The following is a 14,374-nucleotide window of genomic DNA, read 5'->3' as shown; positions in this document are numbered from 1 at the left end:
AAACTGTAGCTATGGGATCTACATTCGAAAAGGTAAAGTTGAGCTCAGCTTAATGCTTCATCTGAAAGGTCGCATTTGTAAAGATGAAGCTCTCCACCAGTACTGGACTGGTGCCAGGTATAAAGTCCACTGGTATCTCTTTAGGCTTTAAACCCCAGAGCCGAAAGGTGACAGGGACATGTGTACCTCTCTTCAGAATCCAGCCCTAATACCTTGGACTGGCCCCCAATCTCCAGCAAACCCCTATCCTTCCTCCTAGCCTCTCAGCACAGTTCGATGCTGGGCTGTGAGTTCCCAAAAACTCATTGTCTGCCAGAGCCATAAGCTTTCAGACGTGAAATCAAACTCCTGGCCACTTCGTGTGCAAGCAGGAAAGCAAAATCTGAGTTGATGGAGAATATTTGGGTCAATGACACTAGGGGGCTGAGAGCCAAGCTGCACTCAGTACTCCCCCATATCTTCTTCCAGTCTATCCTCAGTCCTAGACTGGGCAGTCGGATAGCTCAGTTGGCTGGATGGCTGGTTTATGAGCCCGGTTGATGCCAACAGCAATAGTTTTGTTCCTGTATTGGCTGAGGTCACCATGGTAGTACCACCCTCTTAACCACAGACCTTGCCTGAACTGTGGTGACCTTCAGGTTAAACTCCCCACCAGTCACCTTCTCCCTAATGAGAATGGGCCCATGGTGATCTCACCTTCCCTTCATCCTGATCTAACAATTCTATTCAGTGGCACCTTAAGGACTCAGCTCTGAGATATTCACGCTGGCTCTGTAACAGTCAGCAGACTCTAGTGACTGAAGAATCTCCACTTCAGGATGAACAGTTGAGTTCTGGAGTGGTTTACTCCTTTGACCTTTGCATCTCCACATTATTTAGCCTGTTCAACCATTCCATTCAATCATGACTGGTCTAAATTCTAAGACCAGCTATTGACCTTTGCTCCATATCTCTTAACACCCTTTCCCTAAGCAAAGATCCATCCTGAAACAGCAAGTGCTGGAGAAACTCAGCAGGTCTGGCAACATCTGTAGAGAGAGAAAAACAGAGCTAACCTTCCGAGTTTTGAAACTTTCCTTTGAAATTGCCAGACCTGCTAAGTTTCTCCAGTAATTTCTGTTTATGTTTCAGCTTTCCAGCATCCACAGTGCTTTGTTTCATCTTTGTTTTATTAAAGATGTACCTATCGTTGTTTTGAAGTTTCAATTGAAGCAACTCTTCAGAGCCTTAGCGTTAGTGACTGTACATTTAATGACCTGGGTCATCAGCTCTGGAGTATCCTCCTAACCAATCTCTCTCTCTCTCTCACACACACACATGCTCTCTTTCTCTGTCTCTCTCTCTCTCTCACACACACACACATGCTCTCTCTCTGTCTCTCTCTCTCACACACACACATGCTCTCTCTCTCTGTCTCTCTGTCTGTCTTTCTCTCTGTCTCTCTCTCTCTCTCTCCCTAAGTTGCTCCTCAGAACGTCTTTGACCAATCTGTCTGAATACCTCCCATTTGGGACTTATTATCAAATTTTGTTGGATAATGCTACTAAGAGGCTATATAAATGCAAGTAGTCATTATTGTTGAGAAAGCTTTAGATCTCCACGAGTCTGTGTGAAGAATGGCAGGTTGACATTTAAGAGGAAGAACTGATTCACTTTGGCTGGAAGAAAGTGGAGGGACATTGCACAATTTGAAAAGGAGCAGTGGGCATAAGTGACATAGAAGGTGGTAGGACAGGTTGAGAATGAAGTCAATAAAGGTTTAATGAAGATCTAAATGAGGTATGCTGTGATGTAAAGGGTGACTTCAGCAATCATGTGATAGAGACTCTGCGAGGAGATTGGAACCAGAGCAGCTCCAGGTGGAGATCCCTGCAGCTAAACCATTATGTCTTTATTCTTCATAAACACTGAGAAAACACCTTGTGTTCTGCTCTGAGTCCAATCTGAGCAGGTGGAGCCAACTCAAACATTCAGGACTGTTTATCCTGGAGAAAAGCCTGAGAGCTGATTTGATAGGGTGCTCAAAATCATGAAATATCTGCATAGAGGAGATAGGGGGAAAAATGTTCTCATACTTCAAAGGAATGAGAAGATTCAACATTGACAAAAGAAGCAAAAATTATACAAAAACATTTTTCACCCAGTGAGTGGTTAGGTCTGGAATGCACTGCCTGTCCCTGCGGTGGAGGTAGGTACAAGTGGAACCTTCAGAAGAGAATTATTCTTGTACCTGGAGAGGAACACTGTGCGGAGTGACATGGGGAAGCTGGGAGAATGGCACCATGTGACTTGCTCATGTGGGCTGAATGGCCTCCTTCAGGATTCTGACTCTGTGATGAAGTGCTTCTTGACATCACCCCAGGGTGAGGTTTAGTTTTAAAGTTGGTTGGACTCTCCTAACAGGTTTATCCACCCTGTTAGTCAGCTTAAATCCCTCAAATACAGCACCCCCTCAGTCTTTTACTCTCGAGGGAATCAAGTGCAGTCTGTGCACCTTATCCTCATAATTTCATCCACTTAGGCCCTGTGTGTTTCTAGTGAATCTACATTGCACCCACTTCCATTGACCATGTAATGTTCCTGAGGAGGAGTGCTCAGAACTGAACACAGAACACAGTCACAGATTCCAACTGGAGCTTTATGAAACTGTAACAGGACGGTCACCTCTAGGTATTCCAGTTCCCTGCCTCCCCCTCAAACTATTTGATTCATATTTTTAAAACTTCTTTTATGGTTTGTGGGGTCCTTGGAGAGACCAGATCTAATTGCCCTTGGACTGAGTGGAAAACAGATGTTGCTGGAGAAGCTCAGTAGGTCTGGCAGCATCAATGGAGAGAGAAACAGAGTTAATGTTTCAGGTCTAGTAACCATTGGTTCTGAAGTTCTAAAGAATGGGTCATTGGACTCAAAACCTTAGATCTGCTTTCTCTCTCTACAGATGCTGCCAGACCTGCTGAGTTTCTCCAGCGCTATCTGTTTTTGTTTCAGATTTCCACAGTCTGTTGTTTATTTACTCGAACTGAATGTCTAGCTGGAGCACTTCAGAGGGCGGGTAGGAGTTGACCACATTGCTATGGGTGTGGAGTCACACAACGGCCAATCAAGGTAAGGATAACAGTCTCCTTCGTGAATAAAAACTGAAAGAACTGCAGATGCTGGAAATCAGAAATAAAACCAGGGATTGCTGGGAAAGCTCAGAGGTCTGGCGGCATCCGTGGAGAGAAAGCGGAGTGGGTGCTGAGGAAGGGTCACTGGATCTGAAATGTTAACTCTGATTTCTCTCCACAGATGCTGCCAGACCTACTGAGCTTTTCCAGCAATTTTTGTTTCTGGGTCTCCTTAGTGAGCTGGATGGGTTTTTATGATGATCAATGATAGTTTCAGGATTGGAGTTGAGCTTTCAATCCCAGACTTTGTTAATGGGATTTAAATTCCACCAGCTGCTGTTGTGGGTTCTGAACTCTCATGTACAGCATTAGCCTGAGCCCTTTGGACATTAACACACTCTGTACTGTTGCAGTACCTAGATCCTCAGCATCGAGAGAATATCGTGTGTTTTCTTAGCTTCAAAGTAGCTGACCTGATCCTCCCCCACACTGAACTCCATCTGCCACCGTTTTGTCAACTTGCTTCATCGATCAATGTCCCATTGTAACCTCCTCTCTCTTCACCACACACAGACTCTGCCATTCAACTTTGTGTTGTCAACACACATGAACATGAGGCTCTCTATTCCTTCAGCAAAGCCATCGATAAATAGAGTGAATAGTACTCTACAGAACCGTCGACAGGGCAGCATTCATCAGGCAGGATTACCGTCCTAACCGATTCCCTACTCAGAGTCAATAAATTATTGCCAATTTCCTGATCTTTTATTTTTACTAACACTCTCTTGTTGAACAAAGCACCCGTGGATCGGGTGGCACAAGACAAGTTAATCAGTACCTCACTGGAGTGTTTCCATTCCCTGATGGTTACTGTATCACACTCATATTATTCACGGATTCTTTCTCCAGCAAGGGAAGAGCATTGTGGTTGTTAATTCACTCCTCATATGGTGCAGAGATCACATCAAAGGCTGTCTGTAAACCCTTGAAAGTCCTGTTGTTAAAGGTCTGGGCTGTGATACCCAGCCCAGCTTATCCCACTGCTCAGGATGGCGAGTAGCTGATACACAGTGTCATGGTACAGAGTCGTAGAGTCATAGAGATGTACAGCACGGAAACAGACCCTTCAGTCCAACTCGTCCATGCCAGCCAGATATCCTTAATTAATCTTGTCCCACTTGGCTGCAATTGGGCCATATCCCTCTAAAGCCTTCCTATTTACATGCCCATCCAAATACCTTTTAAATGCTGTATTTGTACCAGCCTCCACATTTCCTCTGGCAACTCATTCCATACACGCACCACCCTCTGTGTGAAAAAGTTGCCCTTTAGGACCCTTTTAAATCTTTCCCGTATCCCCTTAAACATATGCCCTCCAGTTCTGAGCTCCCCCACCCAGGGAAAAGACCTTGCCCATCCATGGCCCTCATGATTTTATAAACCTCTATAAGGTCATCCCTCAGCCTCTGACACTCCAGGGAAAACAGCCCCAGCCGATTCAGCCTCTCCCTGTAGCTCAAACCCTCCAACCCTGGCAACATCCTTGTAAACTTTCCTGCACCCTTTCAAGTTTCACAACACCCTTCCGATAGGAAGGAGACCAGAATTGCATGCAAAATTTCCAAACGGGATGTGGGAATGGTGTTGGATACGGGACAGAAATAAGCCAATCGGCCGAGCATGGAAATGTTATCGTTTATACTCCTCACAAACCTCCTCCCAACCTGCTTCATCCAATCACCACATCTGGGTATCTGGAAACAGCTGGAATAAAAAGCCAGTCTCATGGTGACAATACAAGCAATGTTGATTGTTGTAAAAACCCATCTGGTTCAATAATGTCCTTTAGGGAAGGAAATCTGCCAACCTTACCTGGTCTGACCTAGATGTGACTCCAGACCCACAGCAATGTGATTGATACTTAAATGAAGTCTGGAAAATTAGGGATGGGCAACAAATGTTGGCCCAGCCAGCAACGTCCTCTTCCCTTGAATGAATAAACAAAACCTTTATATTTCTTATCTAGCTTTCCATTAAGTGTGTTCATGCAATTCTTCAAAACCATTTCACATGAGATATTTCCAATATTTGCCCAACGCTCTCTTGCTACAGAATATTTTCAGTTGGATTTCTTCCTGTGTACACATGCTCCCCCCAGTTTTGGAACCAATACCAACTGCTCAAACGCAATGACATAAGGTCTACACGATAGACCACCTCCTGGATGAGGAGCTAGCTGTAATCTTTGAGAGTACCAACAGAGCAGTTGGAACTATTCCAAGTGGATTTAGCACATGGCTTCATGTCTCCAACTATCCTGTCAGCACATTCCCTCATTTGTCACATGGTGTGACCACTTGATGCTATGATAATTGCTGGGGGAGTTCCCCAATTAATGACTGTACCAGGTGGGAGAGCCCGGATTGTCCTGGGTGGGAGGCATGAAGTGGATCCTCTTTCTTATTCATCCACCTCCCTCGATTGGTCAAAAAAAAGGTTAATTCTCTTGAAGATACCTTTCTCCAAGAGCGAATGGTATCAGTTTTCAAGAGGAGCCAATCTAACCATTTCCTCTCTGGGTGAATGAAGAAATTTTAGTTTATTGATAAATTAACTCCAAAACAAAAATCTTGGTGCTGCACACATCAACATGAATTCGAAATCAGAGGTGAGTCCAAAATATATAAAAGTTAAAAAGAGATTCACAGTTCAGTCTCTGAGTTCGATGAAGAATAAACAGTGGAAAATTGCGGCCATTACATCGGAACATGAGACCAGGAGTAGGAGGCCATTCAGCCCATTGAGCCTGCTTTGCCTATGGATATGACTGAATAAACATCACAATACCTGTTGCCCACTCCACCCCCATAACTTGTGTGCCATTGGTAATCAGAAATCAACCTTAAACAGAGACAAAAAATGGTTACATTGGGTGGTCCTGGAAAGAATGAAGTTGGAGGTGAACAGTTCATTTCAGAATGTTTCACTTTGAAGGTCAGCTGAGATCCCTTTATCTTGTTTCCTCTTGACTGTGATTTCACTTGCTTTCTGGTTTCCAGCAAAGATTGAGAGACTTACTTTGTTTTTTACCTGCAGTGCAGGGATGGTTTGGTGCTTTTTTCAGTTGTGGCCCACACAAACATGCACTTTTGCCCACTAGCAGATACAGACCAGAGTTAAAGTGGATTTTAACCCCTTTTCTTAAGTATTCTTGCATGGGAAGACTCATAAATGTCTCTTGTCCAGACTGCTCTCTTTTCTCACATTATGATGAGGAGGAGCCGATGTTGGACTGGGGGTTAACAAAGTCAGAAGTCAAAGGACACCAGGTTATAGTCCAACAGGTTCATTTGAAACCACAAGCCTTTGGAGTGCTGCTCCTTCATCAGGTGAGGTGACTCCATCTTTGTATTTATTAAAGTAGAGTTTTTAACCACTGAATGTTCACAGTAATTACTATTTATTGTCTATAATACAACACAGGTTAGTTCCTATTTATGATTGTCTGGCTTTTACCAATGCTTGTGCTTACTACCTTGATCCCACACATGGTTTTAAAGTTTAAAGAGTTAATAGGGCCATTTTCTGTATTTATGAAAGGCTGCATTCCATTGTCCTGTGTTGTATTCTGAATTGCAAACAAACTGATTTGTGAATGGTCTGTTCAATCATTTTCTCTCTCTGAGTGACCTCTGCTGTTGGAAACCTCTAAGATCCTCCAATTCCAGCCCCTTCCCTAGCTCCACCATTAGTGGCTCTGCCTTCGGCTATCTGAGCTGCAACTCTGGAATTCCCTCCCCAAAACCTTTTCTGTCTTTGCACCGCTCTGTTCAGATTTCCCTTAAAACCTAACTGTTTGACCAAATTAATCACTTTGCTGCCTTGCAGTCACAATTTTTTTGTCTTACAATCGTTCCTGTAAAGGTGCTAAATGAATGCAAGTTATTGTTGTTGCTTAGTGCTGGATCTGGGAAGCAGTGAGGCAAGGGAGCACATTCATTTGGCTGTGAGCAGATGAATGTGGTGGGTGTCAAACAGGATTGATGATGCCTCACAGCTCCAGTTTGCTATCAAAAATAAACTAATGAATGTTAATTTTGGGGGGATTTTAAGAGTCTATTGATTCTCAATCATCCAGCAAGCTCACATGACTGCAAAAGCCTGGAAGGAAGAAAGCTCCATGAATCCTGTGGAAACATCACAGTGTCTGCAGGAACTCAGTTAGTAGATGGTGATGCAGTGACCATGTTGCTGAGTTAGTAACCTAGGAATAGCATTATCACTAAATTAATAATCCAGAAACACAGGCAATCGTCATCACAAAGCAGAACCAAGAACTTAAAACATCATTCCTAGAAAAACAACCTTTAATGCCAGCTTCAGTCTGAAAGTGCACTGAGTTGAACAGCTGCTGTGAAGCAAACGTCTCTGAACAGAACCCGCCCCCCCCCGAGAAAACTCGCATCGCCTGTAGTAGAGGAAGCAAGACTTCAAGAAAGCAATGACAATAGTCAAAGTACAGAAGCACATAATGGGAGAAATCTGAATCAAGGACTGCGAAAAGAAATCACCGGACTCCCTAAGTAGCATCGACACCTTCAGGGAAGGAGAAAAAGATTTTGCTTCCACCCAACAACTCAGCTGAGAGACACAGTTAAGACATTTCACTGACAGCTAACATTTGTCTGAATGTTTTACTCAATGGAGTAAAGTACAGTTAATAAAAGCAAGTTAGAATTAGAATTTGGTTTTATTGTCACACATATTCAAGTACAGGGGTCCAGGGGTATAGTAAAAAGTTTATAATGTCACCATTCACAGCACCATCTGAGGTACAAAGGTCCCTGAGTCCAAACCTCCTGAGGGAAATAAATAAAGTTACAAATTCAAATTACAGTCCTTCCTAGCTGCTCAGCCAGCCTCGTAATCCCCTCCGCGCAGAACTCCACCACTGCAATGGGCTCCATCTCCCCAGACTGACATCCTCTCCCCCCAGGGGCTGGCTCCCTCTCCCCGGGGCTAGCTCCCCCTCCCCCAGGATTGGCTTCCTGTACCCGGGCCTGGCCCCCTCTCTCCACACTGACACCCTTTCCCCCCAGGGGCTAACTCCCTCTTCCCCTGGGGCTCCTTCTACCCCGGGCTTGACGTTGTCACAGTTGCCACTGGATCACATGAGGGTAATTCTCTGGGTAAAGAGTTAAAGAAAATCAATTTAGAAAAGAGATAAAATCAGGAATAAAGACTGTGTTGCAGTTCAGAATATCAGAGCCATGTTGGCTATTACCAGTTGGTTTAAATCACAAACTAAAGCCACATTTCCCACATCAGTTTAAAAGTATTCCATTGGCTGTAACACACTTTGGGATGTCCCGTAACCATGAAAAGGTGCTTTATAAATGCAAGTCTCTCACCACCTAACACGAGGAACCAAAAACGCACCCCCCTCTAGGATTGTCAGACTGTTTGCTCACTGATACAGATGTTCCTTATAATATCTCATTAGAGATGTAGCTATCGATTGGGATTGTAAGCTAACAGTGCAGTTGTGGCAGGAGAGTGGTGATGGGTTCATTAGGCTGGAAATGTCGATGCCCAGTGACATAATGATGAGTTGAGAGTGTGTCAGGAGTGTTTGTGTAGCAGAGATATCCACAGATTAAACAGGATAATGAATGCATTGATCAATACAGGAAAGAGTCAGCTGGTTGGGTGAATAATCGAATCTCCTTGATGACACAGTTAGTCACCCTCCAGATTACAGGCAAGTTACACTCACAACATTTTAGATTAGATTAGATTACTTACAGTGTGGAAACAGGATACCCTTCGGCCCAACAAGTCCACACCGACCCGCTGAAGCGCAACCCACCCATTCCTCTATATTTACCCCTTCACATAACACTACGGGCAATTTAGCATGGCCAATTCACCTAACCAGCACATTTTTGGACTGTGGGAGGAAACCGGAGCACCCGGAGGAAACTCACGCAGACACGGGGAGAATGTGCAAACTCCACACAGTCAGTCGCCTGAGGCGGGAATTGAACCCGGGTCTCTGGCGCTGTGAGGCAGCAGTGCTAACAACTGTGCCACCGCAAATATATATTTGAGCTATATATTTCTCAATTGTCTCTCATCAATAAAACTTTGATATTAAAAGTAATTGAATCTGAACAGAATCCAGAGAGTGACTATTGATTTTAAAATTTATTTGTGGGACTTGGGTGTCGCTGACTGGCCAGCATTGATAGCCCATCCCTAGTTGCCCCTTGAGAAGGTGGGGGTGAGCTGCCTTCTTGAATCGCTGCAGTCCATGTGCTGTGGGTTGACCCACCATGCCCTTAGGGAGGGAATTCCAGGATTTTGACCCAACAACTGTGAAGGAACGACTTTATATTTCCAAGTCAGGATGGTGAGTGGCTTGGAGGGGGTGGTTTTCCCAAGTACCTCCTGCCCTTGTCCTTCTAGCTGGAAGTGGTTATGAGTCTGCAAGGTGCTGTCTAAGGATCTTGGGTGAATATTGAAATCAGTAAAAAGGTGTCATCTAGAGTCTTTGCTGAATCAACCAGAAGCTATTGATAAAGTCAAAGGACGACACTATCAACAGTTCCCTTATCTCAGGCTGTGAGGAAAAGTTCCTCCAGCTCCTTCAGTTCTGTAACTTCCAGCCAACACTGTCCGATTCTCCTTAATCCTTCCTCCCACCCATTTTCCTCACCATCTCTGCCCACAACTACTTTGCTCTCACTCAATCTCCGTTCAACCTTTTTGCTTTACAATGTCTCTCTGCACCTTCAGCAATCTCCACAAAACTCATCTCTCTGACCGCAAGATCCTCATCTCTTTAGCATCCATTTCCTTCTGACACATCCAGAGGTGTTTCAGTGCATGTTTGGCACTCTGTAAGTTCAGGTTACCTGACGACAGGGGCAGCTGGAGTGGGGAACATTGGCTGAGTTCATGAACACAACCTTCCTCCCCTTGACTAAGTAGCCGAGGTCATACTTGACACCATGTGTTAGACTCAGAGCAGAGAGCACTGCAGAGTAAAGCTCACCCTTGATGTACAGTCTTACCATTGCTGCATGTGCTGCAAGTTACTTGAACTGCCTAGTGCTCGAACATTTGGGACAATTGATTTTCCTGTGAAAATATTCTCTGAAATTGTTCCTTATCTCCACCCAGTGAGTTATAGATCTTATATAAGATGTTAGGTTCTGAAAGGTTCATGCTAATGACTACATGAAGCTCCACCCGATGTGATGATGTCATAAGGACTCAGGTGCGAGAACAACTCTGGATATCGAAGGGGACAGACTCTACCATTGAGGCCATGTTTATCACACCAACGCCATAAACACCATCTTGTTGGGCTATTTGACAGGTTTTCTCCCTCTGCCACACTCTACAAAGCAGGCCCTGTAGGTTCATAATCCAATCCCCTACAGTGCGGAACCAGGCTATTTTGCCCATCAAGTCCACATCGACCCTCAAAAGAGAATCCCACCCACACCCACTCCATCCTCATATTCTCACATGTCCAATGGCCAATTCACCCTGACCTGCACATCTTTTGACTGTGGGAAGAACCACAACAACCCGACGGTCGGAGGAGGAGCGTCTTATCTTCCGACTGGGAACCCTCCAACCGCAGGGGATGAACTTGGACTTCACCAGTTTCTTCATCCCCCCTCCCCCCACCTTGTCTCAGCCGGATCCCTCCAGCCCGGCACCGCCTTCCTGACCTGCAGTCTTCTTCTTGACCTCTCCGCCTCCATCCTACTCCGACCTATCACCCTCACCTTGACCTCTTTCCACCTATCACATTTCCAACGCCCCTCCTCCAAGTCCCTCCTCCCTACCTTTTATCTTCTCCTGCTGAACACTCTCTGCTCATTCCTGAAGAAGGGCCTGTGCCCGAAACGTCGAATCTCCTGTTCCCTGGATGCTGCCTGACCTGCTGTGCTGTTCCAGCAATAAAGTTTCAACTGTGGGAAGAAACCCGAGCAACCGGAGGAAACCCACGCAGACACTGGGAGAACATGCAAACTCCACACAGATGGTCCCCCGAGAGTGGATTCGAACCCGGGTCCCTGGAGCTGTGAAGCAGCAGTGCTAACCACTGAGCCACCATGTTACCCCAGATTCTGACCTGAAAGGAAGATGGTGGCAGAAAACTGACTTCATGGTGATCAGGAGTCCAACTGCCTTATACAACACGATAGGCGATGGTAAGGGTCCATTATGCAACATGATGCCCGTTGTGGGCACTACTTGGGCATACAAAAGAGGTAGCTGACAGATCCCCACGCAATCCATTACTCACCCTGTTTTTGGCTGTTTCCCCAAGATAATGATCTTTAATATCTGCTTGTGGCTAATTTCAGCACATTGAGTGATGTCTTAATGTTCACCGTTCAACATCGAAAGAAAGAATCCTAATTCCTAATTGATTAAAGTTAACAAGAGGTACTACTGCTTCAGATAAAACTGGAACAGGAACATATGCTTTGTTGCATTGTACTGACATTGTACATGCGTCACTGTATCTTGTTACACTATCTTTAATGACTATTCTGGTATGTCAGCTTTATTAAATGTGTTGCACATAGGGGCTCAGTCACATTAACAAGTACTCACTGTGCCTCTGCATCCTGTACTCTGTGTCTTGGCTCCTGAATTAATTATCAGTGAAAAGGGCTGGCAAAGTGCAGGAAGGCAACGCCTTTCAGACTAACGGAAGGGTTAAATATCAAAGGTGAGGGGAATGAGGAGATAGACCCCAGAAGTGTTGGGACAGGGGAGCAAGAGGAAAAAGATAGACACGAGAGTCAATAAGGGTATATGAGGAGAAAAGAGCTATGAAACAACTCTACAGAGACTGGTATCCCATCACCAAGTGCCCCTTTATATACTTGTGGAGAGTCATTGACACTGCTCCAGCTCCCTCAGAGCCAGCCCTCAGAGTGAACAGAACCCCTGACATTTCTGTCAGCCAGGGCTACTTGATTGGACCAGGTTAACAGCCCCAATCAGGGAACTCACATTCTATGAGGTTCCTCTGGCTGACCTCATTGTAGCCACTACAAGCTCAGCGCCAGGTGTGAGGGGATCGGATTAAGGTTAGTGGTGTTAGTTAAAGATGGTGGAAGATTTCATGGGAGGTATTAGTTAAGAGCAACATATGGGGTAGAATAGCCGAGACCACTCTTGCAAATCCTTAAGGTAATTTAAACCACCTGAAACGAGACCATCAGGAGAAGTGTCATTTAATCCCCAATGTTCCCCCGCAGAGACACAAAGAGTCGAAGGTTACATTATGATGAACTTTCTATCATACCATTAGAAAAATGGGGCCATTCAGTCCATCCAGCCTGCTCCACCATGAGTAAATAAATGATAACCCTCCATTCCATTTTCCTGCCTTATCTCACAACCCTTGATTCCATCACTCATTAAAAATGTGGCTGCAACAGACCTTAAACAAGGAAGACTAATGCTCTTGTCACACTGCTGTTTGATTCATAAATAGCAGCAGGGGAAGTTGGCTCACCATGTTCCACAGTTGAGATATTTGGGGCATTGTTGGTGAGATGATGGTGACACAGTAATTCAATGGGCTAGTAAGCCAGAGGCCCAGGACATAGATTCAAATCCGTAGAGCAATCAGATCATACACCTGGGAAATGAAGCTATTCTTACCAAGTGTCTGGAGAAATTGTCATCAATTGCTGCATCTGGTTTAGTGACACTCTGAAGGGATATCTGCCGTCCTTACCAGGTCGGGCCTACGCAGAATTCCAGACTACAGCAGTGTGGGTGAGGAACACACTCAGCTCAAGAACATTCAGCGGTGAGCAACAGATGCTGGCCTTGCCGGTCACGTCACATCCCATGAAATAACTTTAAAAGCAAAACCTTGTGCTTCTTGTGAAAGGCAGGGGAAACATGCTGCTGGCATTGTGGCATGTATCCCTCACTCCATTTCCACCTTCAGTTTGTGACTGCATTGTCTCTCGCTCCTAGTGCAGTGGGAGTACCACACTGTTTAAAATAATGCCTTTTATGTAAGGGGTAAAGGTGTCCTATTGAAGGGCTTTTGCCCGAAACGTCGATTCTCCTGCTCCTCGGATGCTGCCTGGCCTGCTGTGCTTTTCCAGCACCATACTCTCGTTCTGATCTCCAGCATCTGCAGTCCTCACTTTCTCCGAGGTAAGGGGTATTCAATTGATAAAGCTGGGATGTAAATACACCTTTACATCCCAGCTTTATCAATTGAAAAGCAAGTGGTTTTTTTCCTTCTTCCTGCCTCTTCCTTTCACTCTTTGGTTCCCCTTAACCAAACGGAGCATTTAATGTCATCTCTGAAACAATGAAAGTGAGCTCTCTCCTGGGAGCAGACCGCTGCGATTCTGTGTCGTACATGTGTTTGCGGAGAGACACAAATAACCCAGGAAATGGATCCCAAATCTCCTGTGGTTTTATGAATGCACACATGTCGCACACATCGGCTCAGATTAACACCATGGCAATGTTCCCTTGTCGAACAACCCGAGAGATCGAACATTATATAAGCGACAAGGCAGGAAGTCATAGCCTGGAGTAGATACACATAGACACACTTTGTCAACTCCCTTTCGTTCAATAGCCTGACTCTTCTCAGGGTACAATCTCCAATGATTCATGAGACACAGTGGGTAGCCATGTGGCCTCTGAATCAGGCAACTTTATAGGTCTATGGCCCACTCCTGACTCTTGGGTGCAGGAGAGCCATTATCTTTGAAATGTAAAGGTGAAGAAATGGTCTTTCAGATTCCATAAAATAAAGTAAAAGGTCAAGTCATCATAGTCTTCATTAAAGGGGAAGGTGACTGGAGGTGGTTTAACCTGAGGGTCACCATGCCTCAGGGGAGGGGAGAGATTGAGGAGAGTCCTTTATGGTAATCTCATTCTCCCCATTGTCCTGATCAATATTGATCATTCTCGCATTCTCGTTGTGGGATCTTACTGTGCAATATTGATCAATCTCATATTCTTTTTGTGGGATCTTGCTTTCCTTGGAAATACTATCCGTGGTGTGGGAATTGAATCCATACTTTTGGCATCACTACATCGTAACCCAGCCGTCTATCTAACTGATCCCACTTTAAAAAATGCTATCTCGATATAATATCCTAACTATAACACTGCAATTCTGTCTGGTATCCTGCACTAACATCTATCCCTCAATCAACTGCAAAACTGTAGGCATCACGGTGGCTCAGTGG

This window comes from Chiloscyllium plagiosum, unplaced genomic scaffold (assembly GCF_037043375.1).
Source record: "Chiloscyllium plagiosum isolate Xiang-an unplaced genomic scaffold, Cpla_swu_hap1 HiC_scaffold_26, whole genome shotgun sequence".
Taxonomy (NCBI): Eukaryota; Metazoa; Chordata; class Chondrichthyes; order Orectolobiformes; family Hemiscylliidae; genus Chiloscyllium; species Chiloscyllium plagiosum.
The sequence above is the reverse complement of the archived record's forward strand: the minus strand, read 5'-3'. Positions refer to the sequence as shown.